Genomic DNA, 19,462 nt, shown 5'->3' with positions numbered 1-19,462 from the left:
TGCTCAAATTCCTAGGGTTTACTAATGAACGTTGTAGCTGGTATATGGTTGACTACAAGATCCAAAAGATCCAATTAGAAATTCGCTCTGGCTGGGGTTCTAGAGCCATTACAATTTTGCGATGTAACCCTAATCTAGGGTCAACTTCGAAAACTTGTTACTTTGTAATGAAACATGCTTCAAATGAAGTGCAATGGCTTAGGTTCCTTGGTGAGGAATGTTAGCCAGGTATGAACGTCTATTACTACGTTGAAATTGCATTAATATCTGTCAAAATGACTGACCCGGATTTCGGAGTTTACCCTAGTCTAGGGTCAGCCAAGCTAAAGTGCAGAAAGATGATGTCCTATGGCTTAGTGTCACTATCACGAAATGTTCACCACACATATTTAACGGTAAATACCCAAGATTCCATTCAATTATTTCATATTCCCCCCTGCAGAGCCATATCCTAGCCTCAATTTCGATATTTTAGGAATATCATATTTAATACACTGTCTGAAGACTCCAAATATTGGCACGATATGGTGTACCAATATGTACCAACGCATTGCAACGGAGATATTGTCTGTAGCTGTCCTGGTTCCATTGATATAGCCTTAGGAGTCTGGGTGGAATAGCCCCTATTCTGCCTTGATCCGCCTCAAATCATTCAGTAGACTCGAAATAAATGTTCGCATTCTGTACTAAACCATTCTATACGATATATAGATGATTCAGAAATTTTCGTACCCTTTTAAACCGGGGTATTTCCCAAATACCTCGAATTTACTTCCTATTTACCCTGAAATATACCTAAGAATGATGTATTACTGCACCTGTGACAAAGTACATACCCCATGCCTGTCATTAGAATGCTCTATTGACCTTCTATAGTGATTAACTGATGTTTTGATAACAGTCTGAGGATGTATCAGAACACATCCAACTGAATACACTGCAGTGCACACCTGCTGATACCTTACCATCTCATTGTCAGGTAATTTCGATGTATGTAACCCAATACACCTGGGATTGTTATGAAACTTGGGATTAACACTTTCCTACTCATTAGAATACTGCTTAAGGCGTTATATATCCTATTATTCTGCATAGGACTTCATAATGAATATTTTAGAGCGAAGAAATCGCGAAATCACCACGGATTTGCTGCATAGTGCCGTGAAGAACTGGACTAGCACCCGTGGATTACCTGGAATATTTGGAGGGGTACTAATCAAACATTTCAACTCACTGAGGCGAAACCATACATGTGTAATCCAGCCCAGTATACCGCATTTTCCTTATGATAGGGGCTAGTGATGAATGACTAAATCGCTTATATCTGCGGCCACAACGGTTGGATTTGCATAGGACTTAGTACGAAATGTTTGGAAATACCTGTGAAACATTTCGTTCCACTGTAACGAGTGAGGAGGATCGTGTAATACATAGTTTGACTACAAACATCGACAATACACCATTTCCGCTGTGGCGCTACACAAACAACAGTTTTGTAATCGCATATTCCGGATTCCGAAGTCAACCATATGATCCCTACAACATCCATTAAGCGACCTAAGCATTTGAACGAAAATTTAAAATCAGATTTTCGTCTGAAGGACAAGGGGTGTCTGGTTCACCTATATCCATTCACATTTTGTAATGGGTCTCTGCAGATCTTGAAGTGAATCTAATCCAACTAACAAGTTTTGTTATTGGACCTAAGCTGTAGGATCAGTATTCACCATTACAAGCTACATTTTCGAAGTTGACCCTAGATTAGGGTTACATCGCAAAATTGTAATGGCTCTAGAACCCCAGCCAGAGCGAATTTCTAATTGGATCTTTTGGATCTTGTAGTCAACCATATACCAGCTACAACGTTCATTAGTAAACCCTAGGAATTTGAGCAAATTTTCGAGCCAGAGTTTTGCTGAACCATGAAGGTATTCAATACAGCCATATCTAGAGGCATTGGCAGCGAGGTCTCTTCAGATTTACTAATCAATCTAATCCAACTAACAACTTTTGTTATGGGACCCAAGGCTGAAAACCAATTTTCGAAATTTCATTACAAAAGTGCATTACAAACTGATCTAATGCACTATTTCTAATGAAAAAAGCGGACTACAAACCAATACAATAGCAGGATCTAATCAAAAAAGCGCACTAGAACCGATTGTAGTGCCCAAATCTTATACAAAAGTGATAATTATGATTTATTGCCATTTTTGGCGATTATTTACAGATAACCAGGCCATAGCAGGCCTAGCAAAGCAATTCTAGCAATTAAATGGCCGGCACAGAATGTGCCGAAACATAATGTATTGTGTTTTAGGCTATGGCCACAATATAATGCATTATTGTCACGTCTATGGCTGCAAATGCGCAGAATAGAGCTGAACGAACGGGGGCTTAAGAGCCGCCGTACCGGAAGGAGACCCGGCGAGAAGTGAAACGCAAAGATAAACTCGACACGGCACACACCTGTAGTGTCCTACTAAATCTGTCTTGCTAAGATCGGGTAGAGGGAGGAGATAGTGCCGTGCATGCGAAGTAGAACGGTAAAAGCTCCGAGGTAGAAGGGGGAAAGCTGAAGGTCTGACTCTAGAGGGGGAAAACGCGGTGTATTCCTCACTGGAGAATCCTACTGTACATGCGGGTCCTATATACAAAAGAGCCGACGACGTATCAATCGAACTAGTGACGCATAAGAGAAGTGCCGAGTAGTGCCGGATGCTAGAACCGAGTGACGACAAGTCCTACCGTCATCCTAAGAGCGAACGACGGGTTTATACTGGACTCGTACGTCGTGAACGGGGCTAAATAAAGACGAGGGATAGGAAGATGTGAAATTAGTGGATAGGGGGAACGGTGAGGACAAATCCGCTGGTGACAGGAATGATAGAGGCGCCGAGCGAGTAGATCTGCAGGAACACGATGGGGAAGTAATTCGTACGAGGGCAGGAGTGATGGAAGTAGGATCGCAACATTTTCTAAGTCAAACGCGGACCGTCGGGTGTATCGGCGGTATTCGGGTTGCCGATACGCGGACTAGTAGAGCCGAACCGCCGTAGAAGAGCCGTCGGGTACCGGGAAAGGAGCCGTTGCGTCGCCGGATATGTCGGGTGTCTTGGGCGTATGCGGGCGGCGTGTCTAAGTTATGTAAATCGTAAAAAGACGGGGTTTGGACCATTGGATGTGCCGAGGATATGTGCCGCCTCATCAACGCGCCAAGGGTGAGCAACGTCAGCAGAACCGTGAGGGGTAATTGACCAGAATGCGTAGAGTCGAATTGCCCCAGCGGATGAGTACCTGTCGTCCAGAGGCTGAGGGCAAGGAAAGGGGAAGTTCAACTTCTGGACCACCTGGCCGCAATAAGAGTAACGTCTGATTCTGAGACAGGGAGTGAAGTGAGCGCGTCGGGGGTGAAAGAGAGCGTTGCGATTGTTTTTAGGCGAAGCTTGCGTCTGCGAGCGACTGTTGTGCTCTATAATGGCCCGGTCGTGTACGTAGTTGAAGCCGCCCTCTGCGTAAAGGAAACTGAGGCATTGACAACGAGCTGGGAAAAGAAAAGGTGCGCAAGGTAAAACGTCCCAGAGGAAATCGAAAAGCGCTCACGAGTGCCTCATCCTCGTCCCGGCCCTCATTCTCCCACTGATGCTGGCAAACGACGCAACAACCCTTGGTCGACGTAGCAGGAACGACGTCCACTGTAGCAGACTCAGATCAGCACGCCTGACGAGGTTGCATGTGAAACCAACCAGAACCCCAAGGACTCTGGAGCGGTCGTCCGCCCGTGAAGTTGCGACCCAGTCAGTCCTAACGCCTGCGCTCGTACTCTGGATGTCATCGATTGTCGGAGGGGAGAGAGGACTGGCAGTGGACGGTGCCAGCGGATGAGGAAGACGGGCGCAAGTGGTTTGCAGGTGCGAGGCCCCGCGTCCGGCTTGGCATTCCACAAAGGGAAATGGTGTGCGTTGATGTGCCCTGTATATTACACTGGGCCACATGAACATATGTCATACATATGTAGTACAACTTCAGCACCTCGTCATCACGTCTTACTTAGCTAATTAGCTAGTGTCCGTACCCCGTGTAGAAATAGCTAATTAGCTTCGAAATGCCAATAGCCACACACTGGCAGTAATTGCCCGAATAACGTCTGAACGAGGAAATCATCTAAGTCCCCGAAAACGGTAAGTGCTCGTCGTTGCGATCGGAGGTCGTCGGCACGTTCCCACACTTGCTGATTGCTTTCCACCACTGCGGCACTTGACCGCATATGTCCGCCGCCGGCTGTCAAACCTTCGCGTTCATTGTTGCCAACAGCGAGCTCGATATCTCGGTCATTTCTGACCCATTTCATTAGATACTTTCGTCATAAATCATCTTAAATAGTTCTTGTATTGTACTACATAGACAAATAATCATTAACCGTCATATAATAGCTGAAAATGCGACATAAAGAAAGCATGAGGCCCAAGATGAATTCATACAAGGTTTACAACTCTCCAATGGATAAAAATACTCCATGAGACTCATATCTAGAGTTATATTACATGATAGAGACATGCACTGTCCACTAGGAATGATTGGTATTTGTCCACTGGAGACAAGATGCCCTGAGGGAGGATAGGGCTTTATATTGTGTTCAGAGCGTTCTATGACTGCATTCAAGGTTTTCTGTTACTAATTTAAATGTGATAAGAACTTGTAGATTCCTAAATAATTGATTATAAAAGAGGAAAATATGTAAAGACCCAGGAAGCCCAAGGTAACTGACGCTTCCTTTGCCAGGAATATGCATTGGAATACCTAGTAGAGTAACCAAAAACGTTCTTTGGTATCCTAATGTCTTACCTACTCGAGGATAGAGCCGCTGAGGACAATTTTAAGACAAGAACTGTGAATTAATGCAGACAGGAGTGATAGGGGTTTGTCCCTCCACAGCAGATGCTACAGTTGGTTAATAGCTACCATCTTCAAAATAAAGTAGTAATATTGTAATGCAAAGGACATCGCTGTTTTACAGAGTTGTGGTCTCCAGGCTGCAGGAGCTATAAGAATTGCACACATGAGGAGGGGAAATCACTACTCATATAATCTACTGACTGACAGAGGGCATCTAAAATCGTACAAATAATGCAAAATGCTCGTAACATGGTCCTTGTATAATGTACAAATTTGCGAAAGGGTGGGACGAGTAGTTGTGATGATATGACTTGTGAATCCCGTTGGGGAACAGTAGTTGCTTAAAAGGGTAAGTGTGGATGAACTGGATGCATGGAACGGAAATCTGGGCTCATATCTCGGCAACCACTGGTCCCCTTCTTTCGAAACTGTGTACTTACACTGAAGCATTGTATTTAAGCACTTACGAATAATTCTGTGAGTTTAAAAAGCCGACTTCCGTCGCAATACTCCTAAGACACATGAATAACCACTCGCTTTTGTGGTTGCTATAGCCTTTCAGATTCTCGGTTTACAGCCTTAAAAAAATTGGATAACATAGAGCACATATTCAAGTAGCTAAATTCCGCATACAAAGCTCTTAAGCCTTGTCTATGTCTTAGCAGGTAGATGTCAATACCCCTATGCATCCACTTGATATTTTCGTCGTTTTTGCGTTCCACATGCGCCATCAAACCATATAAATCCTTAGGAACACTCTTTGGTACTATAGAACGATATATATGAGCTTTATAATGTAGAATAACGTCTGTAATCAACATGATAACTCCATCTATGCCTACACTTCCCTGATGACCACCATCTTTGTAGGCATCACAGCAATCTGGCGCTTGTAGAAATACTTTCTTATCATTATGAGAGTCCTTACATGCTTTTACCTTATGGCTAGAAGGCTTCTAGCACAGACTAAGTCCTCAGTAATATTTGACAATTAATTCCCCTTCACTACATAGACCATGTCTCCCTGTAGCTCATAATTCTAATTAACTGACTATATAGCACTATAGGTACCTTTCAGCTTGGTTTGTACACTCATTATGGTGCTGTAAATCATGTATGAATTCATCTTGGGCCTCATGCTTTCTTTATGTCGCATTTTCAGCTATTATATGACGGTTAATGATTATTTGTCTATGTAGTACAATACAAGAACTATTTAAGATGATTTATGACGAAAGTATCTAATGAAATGGGTCAGAAATGACCGAGATATCGAGCTCGCTGTTGGCAACAATGAACGCGAAGGTTTGACAGCCGGCGGCGGACATATGCGGTCAAGTGCCGCAGTGGTGGAAAGCAATCAGCAAGTGTGGGAACGTGCCGACGACCTCCGATCGCAACGACGAGCACTTACCGTTTTCGGGGACTTAGATGATTTCCTCGTTCAGACGTTATTCGGGCAATTACTGCCAGTGTGTGGCTATTGGCATTTCGAAGCTAATTAGCTATTTCTACACGGGGTACGGACACTAGCTAATTAGCTAAGTAAGACGTGATGACGAGGTGCTGAAGTTGTACTACATATGTATGACATATGTTCATGTGGCCCAGTGTAATATACAGGGCACATCAACGCACACCATTTCCCTTTGTGGAATGCCAAGCCGGACGCGGGGCCTCGCACCTGCAAACCACTTGCGCCCGTCTTCCTCATCCGCTGGCACCGTCCACTGCCAGTCCTCTCTCCCCTCCGACAATCGATGACATCCAGAGTACGAGCGCAGGCGTTAGGACTGACTGGGTCGCAACTTCACGGGCGGACGACCGCTCCAGAGTCCTTGGGGTTCTGGTTGGTTTCACATGCAACCTCGTCAGGCGTGCTGATCTGAGTCTGCTACAGTGGACGTCGTTCCTGCTACGTCGACCAAGGGTTGTTGCGTCGTTTGCCAGCATCAGTGGGAGAATGAGGGCCGGGACGAGGATGAGGCACTCGTGAGCGCTTTTCGATTTCCTCTGGGACGTTTTACCTTGCGCACCTTTTCTTTTCCCAGCTCGTTGTCAATGCCTCAGTTTCCTTTACGCAGAGGGCGGCTTCAACTACGTACACGACCGGGCCATTATAGAGCACAACAGTCGCTCGCAGACGCAAGCTTCGCCTAAAAACAATCGCAACGCTCTCTTTCACCCCCGACGCGCTCACTTCACTCCCTGTCTCAGAATCAGACGTTACTCTTATTGCGGCCAGGTGGTCCAGAAGTTGAACTTCCCCTTTCCTTGCCCTCAGCCTCTGGACGACAGGTACTCATCCGCTGGGGCAATTCGACTCTACGCATTCTGGTCAATTACCCCTCACGGTTCTGCTGACGTTGCTCACCCTTGGCGCGTTGATGAGGCGGCACATATCCTCGGCACATCCAATGGTCCAAACCCCGTCTTTTTACGATTTACATAACTTAGACACGCCGCCCGCATACGCCCAAGACACCCGACATATCCGGCGACGCAACGGCTCCTTTCCCGGTACCCGACGGCTCTTCTACGGCGGTTCGGCTCTACTAGTCCGCGTATCGGCAACCCGAATACCGCCGATACACCCGACGGTCCGCGTTTGACTTAGAAAATGTTGCGATCCTACTTCCATCACTCCTGCCCTCGTACGAATTACTTCCCCATCGTGTTCCTGCAGATCTACTCGCTCGGCGCCTCTATCATTCCTGTCACCAGCGGATTTGTCCTCACCGTTCCCCCTATCCACTAATTTCACATCTTCCTATCCCTCGTCTTTATTTAGCCCCGTTCACGACGTACGAGTCCAGTATAAACCCGTCGTTCGCTCTTAGGATGACGGTAGGACTTGTCGTCACTCGGTTCTAGCATCCGGCACTACTCGGCACTTCTCTTATGCGTCACTAGTTCGATTGATACGTCGTCGGCTCTTTTGTATATAGGACCCGCATGTACAGTAGGATTCTCCAGTGAGGAATACACCGCGTTTTCCCCCTCTAGAGTCAGACCTTCAGCTTTCCCCCTTCTACCTCGGAGCTTTTACCGTTCTACTTCGCATGCACGGCACTATCTCCTCCCTCTACCCGATCTTAGCAAGACAGATTTAGTAGGACACTACAGGTGTGTGCCGTGTCGAGTTTATCTTTGCGTTTCACTTCTCGCCGGGTCTCCTTCCGGTACGGCGGCTCTTAAGCCCCCGTTCGTTCAGCTCTATTCTGCGCATTTGCAGCCATAGACGTGACAATAATGCATTATATTGTGGCCATAGCCTAAAACACAATACATTATGTTTCGGCACATTCTGTGCCGGCCATTTAATTGCTAGAATTGCTTTGCTAGGCCTGCTATGGCCTGGTTATCTGTAAATAATCGCCAAAAATGGCAATAAATCATAATTATCACTTTTGTATAAGATTTGGGCACTACAATCGGTTCTAGTGCGCTTTTTTGATTAGATCCTGCTATTGTATTGGTTTGTAGTCCGCTTTTTTCATTAGAAATAGTGCATTAGATCAGTTTGTAATGCACTTTTGTAATGAAATTTCGAAAATTGGTTTTCAGCCTTGGGTCCCATAACAAAAGTTGTTAGTTGGATTAGATTGATTAGTAAATCTGAAGAGACCTCGCTGCCAATGCCTCTAGATATGGCTGTATTGAATACCTTCATGGTTCAGCAAAACTCTGGCTCGAAAATTTGCTCAAATTCCTAGGGTTTACTAATGAACGTTGTAGCTGGTATATGGTTGACTACAAGATCCAAAAGATCCAATTAGAAATTCGCTCTGGCTGGGGTTCTAGAGCCATTACAATTTTGCGATGTAACCCTAATCTAGGGTCAACTTCGAAAATGTAGCTTGTAATGGTGAATACTGATCCTACAGCTTAGGTCCAATAACAAAACTTGTTAGTTGGATTAGATTCACTTCAAGATCTGCAGAGACCCATTACAAAATGTGAATGGATATAGGTGAACCAGACACCCCTTGTCCTTCAGACGAAAATCTGATTTTAAATTTTCGTTCAAATGCTTAGGTCGCTTAATGGATGTTGTAGGGATCATATGGTTGACTTCGGAATCCGGAATATGCGATTACAAAACTGTTGTTTGTGTAGCGCCACAGCGGAAATGGTGTATTGTCGATGTTTGTAGTCAAACTATGTATTACACGATCCTCCTCACTCGTTACAGTGGAACGAAATGTTTCACAGGTATTTCCAAACATTTCGTACTAAGTCCTATGCAAATCCAACCGTTGTGGCCGCAGATATAAGCGATTTAGTCATTCATCACTAGCCCCTATCATAAGGAAAATGCGGTATACTGGGCTGGATTACACATGTATGGTTTCGCCTCAGTGAGTTGAAATGTTTGATTAGTACCCCTCCAAATATTCCAGGTAATCCACGGGTGCTAGTCCAGTTCTTCACGGCACTATGCAGCAAATCCGTGGTGATTTCGCGATTTCTTCGCTCTAAAATATTCATTATGAAGTCCTATGCAGAATAATAGGATATATAACGCCTTAAGCAGTATTCTAATGAGTAGGAAAGTGTTAATCCCAAGTTTCATAACAATCCCAGGTGTATTGGGTTACATACATCGAAATTACCTGACAATGAGATGGTAAGGTATCAGCAGGTGTGCACTGCAGTGTATTCAGTTGGATGTGTTCTGATACATCCTCAGACTGTTATCAAAACATCAGTTAATCACTATAGAAGGTCAATAGAGCATTCTAATGACAGGCATGGGGTATGTACTTTGTCACAGGTGCAGTAATACATCATTCTTAGGTATATTTCAGGGTAAATAGGAAGTAAATTCGAGGTATTTGGGAAATACCCCGGTTTAAAAGGGTACGAAAATTTCTGAATCATCTATATATCGTATAGAATGGTTTAGTACAGAATGCGAACATTTATTTCGAGTCTACTGAATGATTTGAGGCGGATCAAGGCAGAATAGGGGCTATTCCACCCAGACTCCTAAGGCTATATCAATGGAACCAGGACAGCTACAGACAATATCTCCGTTGCAATGCGTTGGTACATATTGGTACACCATATCGTGCCAATATTTGGAGTCTTCAGACAGTGTATTAAATATGATATTCCTAAAATATCGAAATTGAGGCTAGGATATGGCTCTGCAGGGGGGAATATGAAATAATTGAATGGAATCTTGGGTATTTACCGTTAAATATGTGTGGTGAACATTTCGTGATAGTGACACTAAGCCATAGGACATCATCTTTCTGCACTTTAGCTTGGCTGACCCTAGACTAGGGTAAACTCCGAAATCCGGGTCAGTCATTTTGACAGATATTAATGCAATTTCAACGTAGTAATAGACGTTCATACCTGGCTAACATTCCTCACCAAGGAACCTAAGCCATTGCACTTCATTTGAAGCATGTTTCATTACAAAGTAACAAGTTTTCGAAGTTGACCCTAGATTAGGGTTACATCGCAAAATTGTAATGGCTCTAGAACCCCAGCCAGAGCGAATTTCTAATTGGATCTTTTGGATCTTGTAGTCAACCATATACCAGCTACAACGTTCATTAGTAAACCCTAGGAATTTGAGCAAATTTTCGAGCCAGAGTTTTGCTGAACCATGAAGGTATTCAATACAGCCATATCTAGAGGCATTGGCAGCGAGGTCTCTTCAGATTTACTAATCAATCTAATCCAACTAACAACTTTTGTTATGGGACCCAAGGCTGAAAACCAATTTTCGAAATTTCATTACAAAAGTGCATTACAAACTGATCTAATGCACTATTTCTAATGAAAAAAGCGGACTACAAACCAATACAATAGCAGGATCTAATCAAAAAAGCGCACTAGAACCGATTGTAGTGCCCAAATCTTATACAAAAGTGATAATTATGATTTATTGCCATTTTTGGCGATTATTTACAGATAACCAGGCCATAGCAGGCCTAGCAAAGCAATTCTAGCAATTAAATGGCCGGCACAGAATGTGCCGAAACATAATGTATTGTGTTTTAGGCTATGGCCACAATATAATGCATTATTGTCACGTCTATGGCTGCAAATGCGCAGAATAGAGCTGAACGAACGGGGGCTTAAGAGCCGCCGTACCGGAAGGAGACCCGGCGAGAAGTGAAACGCAAAGATAAACTCGACACGGCACACACCTGTAGTGTCCTACTAAATCTGTCTTGCTAAGATCGGGTAGAGGGAGGAGATAGTGCCGTGCATGCGAAGTAGAACGGTAAAAGCTCCGAGGTAGAAGGGGGAAAGCTGAAGGTCTGACTCTAGAGGGGGAAAACGCGGTGTATTCCTCACTGGAGAATCCTACTGTACATGCGGGTCCTATATACAAAAGAGCCGACGACGTATCAATCGAACTAGTGACGCATAAGAGAAGTGCCGAGTAGTGCCGGATGCTAGAACCGAGTGACGACAAGTCCTACCGTCATCCTAAGAGCGAACGACGGGTTTATACTGGACTCGTACGTCGTGAACGGGGCTAAATAAAGACGAGGGATAGGAAGATGTGAAATTAGTGGATAGGGGGAACGGTGAGGACAAATCCGCTGGTGACAGGAATGATAGAGGCGCCGAGCGAGTAGATCTGCAGGAACACGATGGGGAAGTAATTCGTACGAGGGCAGGAGTGATGGAAGTAGGATCGCAACATTTTCTAAGTCAAACGCGGACCGTCGGGTGTATCGGCGGTATTCGGGTTGCCGATACGCGGACTAGTAGAGCCGAACCGCCGTAGAAGAGCCGTCGGGTACCGGGAAAGGAGCCGTTGCGTCGCCGGATATGTCGGGTGTCTTGGGCGTATGCGGGCGGCGTGTCTAAGTTATGTAAATCGTAAAAAGACGGGGTTTGGACCATTGGATGTGCCGAGGATATGTGCCGCCTCATCAACGCGCCAAGGGTGAGCAACGTCAGCAGAACCGTGAGGGGTAATTGACCAGAATGCGTAGAGTCGAATTGCCCCAGCGGATGAGTACCTGTCGTCCAGAGGCTGAGGGCAAGGAAAGGGGAAGTTCAACTTCTGGACCACCTGGCCGCAATAAGAGTAACGTCTGATTCTGAGACAGGGAGTGAAGTGAGCGCGTCGGGGGTGAAAGAGAGCGTTGCGATTGTTTTTAGGCGAAGCTTGCGTCTGCGAGCGACTGTTGTGCTCTATAATGGCCCGGTCGTGTACGTAGTTGAAGCCGCCCTCTGCGTAAAGGAAACTGAGGCATTGACAACGAGCTGGGAAAAGAAAAGGTGCGCAAGGTAAAACGTCCCAGAGGAAATCGAAAAGCGCTCACGAGTGCCTCATCCTCGTCCCGGCCCTCATTCTCCCACTGATGCTGGCAAACGACGCAACAACCCTTGGTCGACGTAGCAGGAACGACGTCCACTGTAGCAGACTCAGATCAGCACGCCTGACGAGGTTGCATGTGAAACCAACCAGAACCCCAAGGACTCTGGAGCGGTCGTCCGCCCGTGAAGTTGCGACCCAGTCAGTCCTAACGCCTGCGCTCGTACTCTGGATGTCATCGATTGTCGGAGGGGAGAGAGGACTGGCAGTGGACGGTGCCAGCGGATGAGGAAGACGGGCGCAAGTGGTTTGCAGGTGCGAGGCCCCGCGTCCGGCTTGGCATTCCACAAAGGGAAATGGTGTGCGTTGATGTGCCCTGTATATTACACTGGGCCACATGAACATATGTCATACATATGTAGTACAACTTCAGCACCTCGTCATCACGTCTTACTTAGCTAATTAGCTAGTGTCCGTACCCCGTGTAGAAATAGCTAATTAGCTTCGAAATGCCAATAGCCACACACTGGCAGTAATTGCCCGAATAACGTCTGAACGAGGAAATCATCTAAGTCCCCGAAAACGGTAAGTGCTCGTCGTTGCGATCGGAGGTCGTCGGCACGTTCCCACACTTGCTGATTGCTTCCCACCGCTGCGGCACTTGACCGCATATGTCCGCCGCCGGCTGTCAAACCTTCGCGTTCATTGTTGCCAACAGCGAGCTCGATATCTCGGTCATTTCTGACCCATTTCATTAGATACTTTCGTCATAAATCATCTTAAATAGTTCTTGTATTGTACTACATAGACAAATAATCATTAACCGTCATATAATAGCTGAAAATGCGACATAAAGAAAGCATGAGGCCCAAGATGAATTCATACATGATTTACAGCACCATAATGAGTGTACAAACCAAGCTGAAAGGTACCTATAGTGCTATATAGTCAGTTAATTAGAATTATGAGCTACAGGGAGACATGGTCTATGTAGTGAAGGGGAATTAATTGTCAAATATTACTGAGGACTTAGTCTGTGCTAGAAGCCTTCTAGCCATAAGGTAAAAGCATGTAAGGACTCTCATAATGATAAGAAAGTATTTCTACAAGCGCCAGATTGCTGTGATGCCTACAAAGATGGTGGTCATCAGGGAAGTGTAGGCATAGATGGAGTTATCATGTTGATTACAGACGTTATTCTACATTATAAAGCTCATATATATCGTTCTATAGTACCAAAGAGTGTTCCTAAGGATTTATATGGTTTGATGGCGCATGTGGAACGCAAAAACGACGAAAATATCAAGTGGATGCATAGGGGTATTGACATCTACCTGCTAAGACATAGACAAGGCTTAAGAGCTTTGTATGCGGAATTTAGCTACTTGAATATGTGCTCTATGTTATCCAATTTTTTTAAGGCTGTAAACCGAGAATCTGAAAGGCTATAGCAACCACAAAAGCGAGTGGTTATTCATGTGTCTTAGGAGTATTGCGACGGAAGTCGGCTTTTTAAACTCACAGAATTATTCGTAAGTGCTTAAATACAATGCTTCAGTGTAAGTACACAGTTTCGAAAGAAGGGGACCAGTGGTTGCCGAGATATGAGCCCAGATTTCCGTTCCATGCATCCAGTTCATCCACACTTACCCTTTTAAGCAACTACTGTTCCCCAACGGGATTCACAAGTCATATCATCACAACTACTCGTCCCACCCTTTCGCAAATTTGTACATTATACAAGGACCATGTTACGAGCATTTTGCATTATTTGTACGATTTTAGATGCCCTCTGTCAGTCAGTAGATTATATGAGTAGTGATTTCCCCTCCTCATGTGTGCAATTCTTATAGCTCCTGCAGCCTGGAGACCACAACTCTGTAAAACAGCGATGTCCTTTGCATTACAATATTACTACTTTATTTTGAAGATGGTAGCTATTAACCAACTGTAGCATCTGCTGTGGAGGGACAAACCCCTATCACTCCTGTCTGCATTAATTCACAGTTCTTGTCTTAAAATTGTCCTCAGCGGCTCTATCCTCGAGTAGGTAAGACATTAGGATACCAAAGAACGTTTTTGGTTACTCTACTAGGTATTCCAATGCATATTCCTGGCAAAGGAAGCGTCAGTTACCTTGGGCTTCCTGGGTCTTTACATATTTTCCTCTTTTATAATCAATTATTTAGGAATCTACAAGTTCTTATCACATTTAAATTAGTAACAGAAAACCTTGAATGCAGTCATAGAACGCTCTGAACACAATATAAAGCCCTATCCTCCCTCAGGGCATCTTGTCTCCAGTGGACAAATACCAATCATTCCTAGTGGACAGTGCATGTCTCTATCATGTAATATAACTCTAGATATGAGTCTCATGGAGTATTTTTATCCATTGGAGAGTTGTAAACCTTGTATGAATTCATCTTGGGCCTCATGCTTTCTTTATGTCGCATTTTCAGCTATTATATGACGGTTAATGATTATTTGTCTATGTAGTACAATACAAGAACTATTTAAGATGATTTATGACGAAAGTATCTAATGAAATGGGTCAGAAATGACCGAGATATCGAGCTCGCTGTTGGCAACAATGAACGCGAAGGTTTGACAGCCGGCGGCGGACATATGCGGTCAAGTGCCGCAGTGGTGGAAAGCAATCAGCAAGTGTGGGAACGTGCCGACGACCTCCGATCGCAACGACGAGCACTTACCGTTTTCGGGGACTTAGACGATTTCCTCGTTCAGACATTATTCGGGCAATTACTGCCAGTGTGTGGCTATCGGCATTTCGAAGCTAATTAGCTATTTCTACACGGGGTACGGACACTAGCTAATTAGCTAAGTAAGACGTGATGACGAGGTGAACTTCAGTACAATTGCGGTACAGAAGAACATATTCAGAACATATTCAGTTCTATTTCAGACCAATTTGGGGTCTAAATGAAGTAGCTGACATATGTACTACAATTGTACTACATATGTTGTACATATGTGCTGCATATGAACTGTATATGGACTGAATATGTAGTGCATATGTACTGCAAGTGTCCTACATATGTGCCGGCACTATCAAGGCCTGCACTACCACTTGGTCTCATCTGTAGATCATCTGGCAAAGGGATTCTTTGCTGCTGGAAAAGATGTGGAAGGTATACAGAACATGACAGATGCAACAGACAAAGACTTGCAAGTGGAATTGTGAGGACGGGTGATGGACGGTACAGATTAATAGGCGGAAGGACTGATGTGTGACTTAGGGATTGACACAGTCCTGATATCCCATGTTCAAAACAAGCTTGTTGTGCACCCAATATGTCATTTCGCTGTCTCATTTTGCTGTAAATTAGTGATGGTACACATTGGGTGTAAGGAGAACCCCCTAGAGTACCTTGTACGCTTTTTCTTTTCTACTTATTTCACAATCCTTTGCCTTATCTTTTACTTACACCTTTATGTTTCACTTATACTTCGACGTGCATCGCATTTCTGCCCTTTATTTGACAAGCTTAGTGTGGCATCTGCTGGGCTCCCGGCGCTAAATCGACCATCCAGTAAGCGCCGGAAGCGCCCATAGCACATGCTTCTCCAGCCACTTCTGTTTTAGGCATGTACACCCCCCATATGATTTATTTGTGTACTGTACAGTTCTTGCTTTGCTTTCCAACTCCAACGACTAGTGTCGTACCGAGAGCGAGAAGGCTGCCGGACAATAAGTCCAACAGAGAGCAAGAGTGACGGAGGGGACGGATCACACAAAGGCAAGGCGGAGGGACTTAGAGAGATTCAGACGAGAGGTAGAAAGACTTTTGTAGATTGAACTAATAGTCAGACTGAGGTTTACAAGGCGGACTAGCTAGCTTTTATACGACGGAGGCCAGGGACAAAACAGATCGTAAGATCCAGGAGGCTATGAGAGAAGGGACGATGAAACAGTAAGTAACATATGGCGAAGGTCTGGTGGGCGGATAGCCGGACGGATATATTGTGTGTATAGGTAAGAAGTGGAGTAGAGCATATGGATGAACTAAGGGAAGCCAAGCAGATATGTTTCAGTAACTAATATGGATGGATGATGCGGAAGATATCCGGAAGGTGACGGATGCAACTGACAAAGACTTGAGCGAAGGTTAACGAGGACAGATGACGGAAGGTACAGGCGGATGAGACGGACACGTAGCTTAGGGGTCGGCACAGTCCTGACATAAAGGCACCTCATTGTTGTAAGGTACGGATGCCAGTGTCGGGATGCCAGCAGGCACTTCTCGCGGGATGTGACCTGGCACTTACACGACTTCTCAAGCATTCCAGCCATCACATAGATACATGCACTGCGGGCACCCAACTATCTTTCCGCCCGAAAAACTGCGTGAGAAAAAGGGTTTGTAGTTTCCGGCAGGTTTTCCGGCCGGGAATACTTAGAGTTTTCTGGCCAGCAAAATGGCAGAAATAATATGCATTTTTCAATAGTCTTGCTGAGAGAAAGATGCTGAGTTTTCCCTTGCATTCTGGAACTGTCGAAACCACCGGAAAATGATTTGTTTTTCCCGTGACAAAAACGTAACATTTTTTGGGTGGTTTTTCTGATAGAAAAATGCCAAGTCTTTCGAAAGGTTTTCTGCCGGAAATCCTCAAAGTTTTCTGACATTAAATCAAGCATTACCTACCAATTTCCCACCAGAATAACGGAGAAATGCGGAAACCCCTCCGAAAAACTATGAGGATTTCCTACTGAAATACCGTTCGAAAAACTTGACATTTTTCCGTTAGGAAAACCCTACAACATCTTCCACTCAGCAAAACTGCGGGAAAACTCATACTATTTCTACAATTTTACGAGCAGAAAAAATCTACGCATTCCTGACAGGAAAACCCGTCAGAAACTACAAACCCTCTTTCCCACGGGGGTTTTCGGGCAGAAAAATAGTTGGGTGCCCGCAGTGACATGTACTTGCGAAAGTCACCCATTTTGACCATAAATATAATTTATTAAGTATTCTATACTACATATTAACAAATAAAAGGGAGCCGGCACACTCCCCTGTGCCGGCTCGGGTGGTCATAGTGCCAGATAATATGAAAACAAAAATTGAGAAAAAAAACCTTGGGGGACACATTATGCGAGGGCGCACCCTGCTCGTGCGTGTGTGTGCCTCACGACACGGTGGTGATTGCGCGTGCGCGCGATGGGCGTGTGCGCGTGATGGCGGGTGTGCGCGTGGTGGCGGCGGGTGCGTGGTGGCGTGCGTGCCTACGTGCGCGAGATGGCCGGTGGGCGTACGCCGTGCGTGGTGTGGTGGTCGCGCTGTCGTTGTACGCGCGTGGGTCGTGGGGTACGTGCGTGCGTGGTGGCGGCGTACGTGTGTGCGCTTGGGGGCGTGGTGGCGCGTGGGTCGTGGGGTGCGTGCCCTTGGAGGCGTGGTGGCGCGCGTGCGTTTGGCGGCGTGCATGGTGGCGCATGTGCCTGCGTGCGCGAGATGGCGGGCGGGCGTACGCGCGTGGGTCGTGGGGTGTGTGCGTGCGCGCGCGGCTCCCGCTCCCCCGTGCTCCTCGTTGTCCTCGTCGTCGCGTCCTCGTCCTCGTCGTCGTTTCGTCGTCGTCGTGGTCGCGTCGTCGTTGTACACGTGGTGATGGTGGCGGTCGCGTCGTCGTGGCCTGAGCGAGCTGGCGGCTTGCGCGCGGGCGTGCGCCAGTGCCTGGGTGGGTGCGCGCGGGCGTGCGCTTCGGTGCGTGCGTGCGTGCGTGCGGTGGTGGGGTGCGTGCGGGCGTGTGCGCGCGGGTGGGGTGGGGTGCGTGCACGCGCGTGGTGTGGACGGCGTGCGGGCGTGGTGGCGGCGTGCGGGCGTGTGGGGTGCATGCGGGCGTGCGCGTGGTGGTGGCGTGCACACGCGTGGTGTCCTCGCGAGCTTGGGCGCGTGCGCGCGGGACGGCGGCGTGCGGCGTGTGCGTGGGCGTTGGGTACGCGTGGGCGTTGGGTACGCGTGGGCGTTGGGTGCGCGTGCGGGCGTGGTGGGCGCGCGGGCGCGGGTGTGCGCTTGGGCGCGGGTGTGCGCTTGGGTGCGGGTGTGCGCTTGGGCGCGGGTGTGCGCTTGGGCGCGGGCGTGGGTGCGTGCTGGCGTGCGTCGACGCCTGGGTGCGTGGGTGCGGGCGCGGGCGTGGTGGGTGCGCGCGTGTGGTGGGTGCGGGCGTGGTGGCGTGCGTCGGCACCTGCGTGCGGGCGTGGTGGGTACGGGCGGGCGTGGTTGCGTGCACGCGGGCGTTCGCGTGGGGTGCGGCGCGCGTGCGCTTGGGTGGGCGCGTGCACGTGGGGTGCGGTGGGTGTGCGCATCGCGACGCGGTGGTGGTGATGGTGGTGATGGTGGTGGTGGTGAACAGTCAATAATATAAAAAAAAGAAAAAAAACACGCACCTAGGGGGCACATTACGCGCGCCCCCGTCGGTGCCCTGCTCGTCGTGCTCGGTGGTCTCGCGTGCGCGTGTGGTGTGTCCGTGCGTGCGCGCGGGCGTTTACGTGGGGTGCGGCGCGCGTGGGTGGTCTCCCGCCCCTTCCCGCCTTTCCCCTCGTCCTCCCGCTCCTTTGTGCTCGTCGTCGTCGTCGCTCCGCGCTCGTCTTTGTCGCTGTTGTTGTTGTCGTCGTTGTTTCGACGTTGTCGTCGTCGTGGGCGTGGGCGTGGTCGTGTTCGGGGTTGTCGTCGTCGTCGTCGCTCGTGGTTGTGGTTGTTGTCGCGTGGTCGTGGTTGGTCGTTGTCGCCTCGTCGTGGTTGTTGTCGTGGTCGTTGTCGGTGGCTGGCACGTTGTCGTCGGTGCGGGGAAGGGGATGGGTGGGTGGATGGGCGCAGGGAAGAGAGGTAGCAGAAGGGCAGAGGGTTCGGCGCAATGCGGGGCGGAGTTTGAATTTGTCCGCAGCAGTACTACTTGTCGCACTGAGTAGGGGCCAATAGTACGGACTTATGGCCTAATGGTTCAGAGCGCTGTTTCTGATCATGTGACTTGTGCCCGCAGAGGTTGCTGGTTCGACTCAAGTTACTGCCAAAATGATAATATGCTAAATCATTCTTTTTGCTATAAATCAGTAACGGTACAGCTGAAACATGCGTTTCAAATGTACAAATGAACGGAAAATGGACCGAAATTGAATCATCTGAGCCACATATGTTCTACATATGTACTGAGGCAATATTCAGATCAAATTCAGTGCTGTCAGCACATATTCAGTCCAGATGGTTCAGATTCAGATCTGACTGTCAAATGTAGTTCATATGTACTTTG

Source organism: Pleurotus ostreatus (assembly GCF_014466165.1).
Source record: "Pleurotus ostreatus strain PC9 chromosome Unknown scaffold_8, whole genome shotgun sequence".
NCBI lineage: Eukaryota > Fungi > Basidiomycota > Agaricomycetes > Agaricales > Pleurotaceae > Pleurotus > Pleurotus ostreatus.
Note: the sequence above shows the minus strand (reverse complement) of the source record.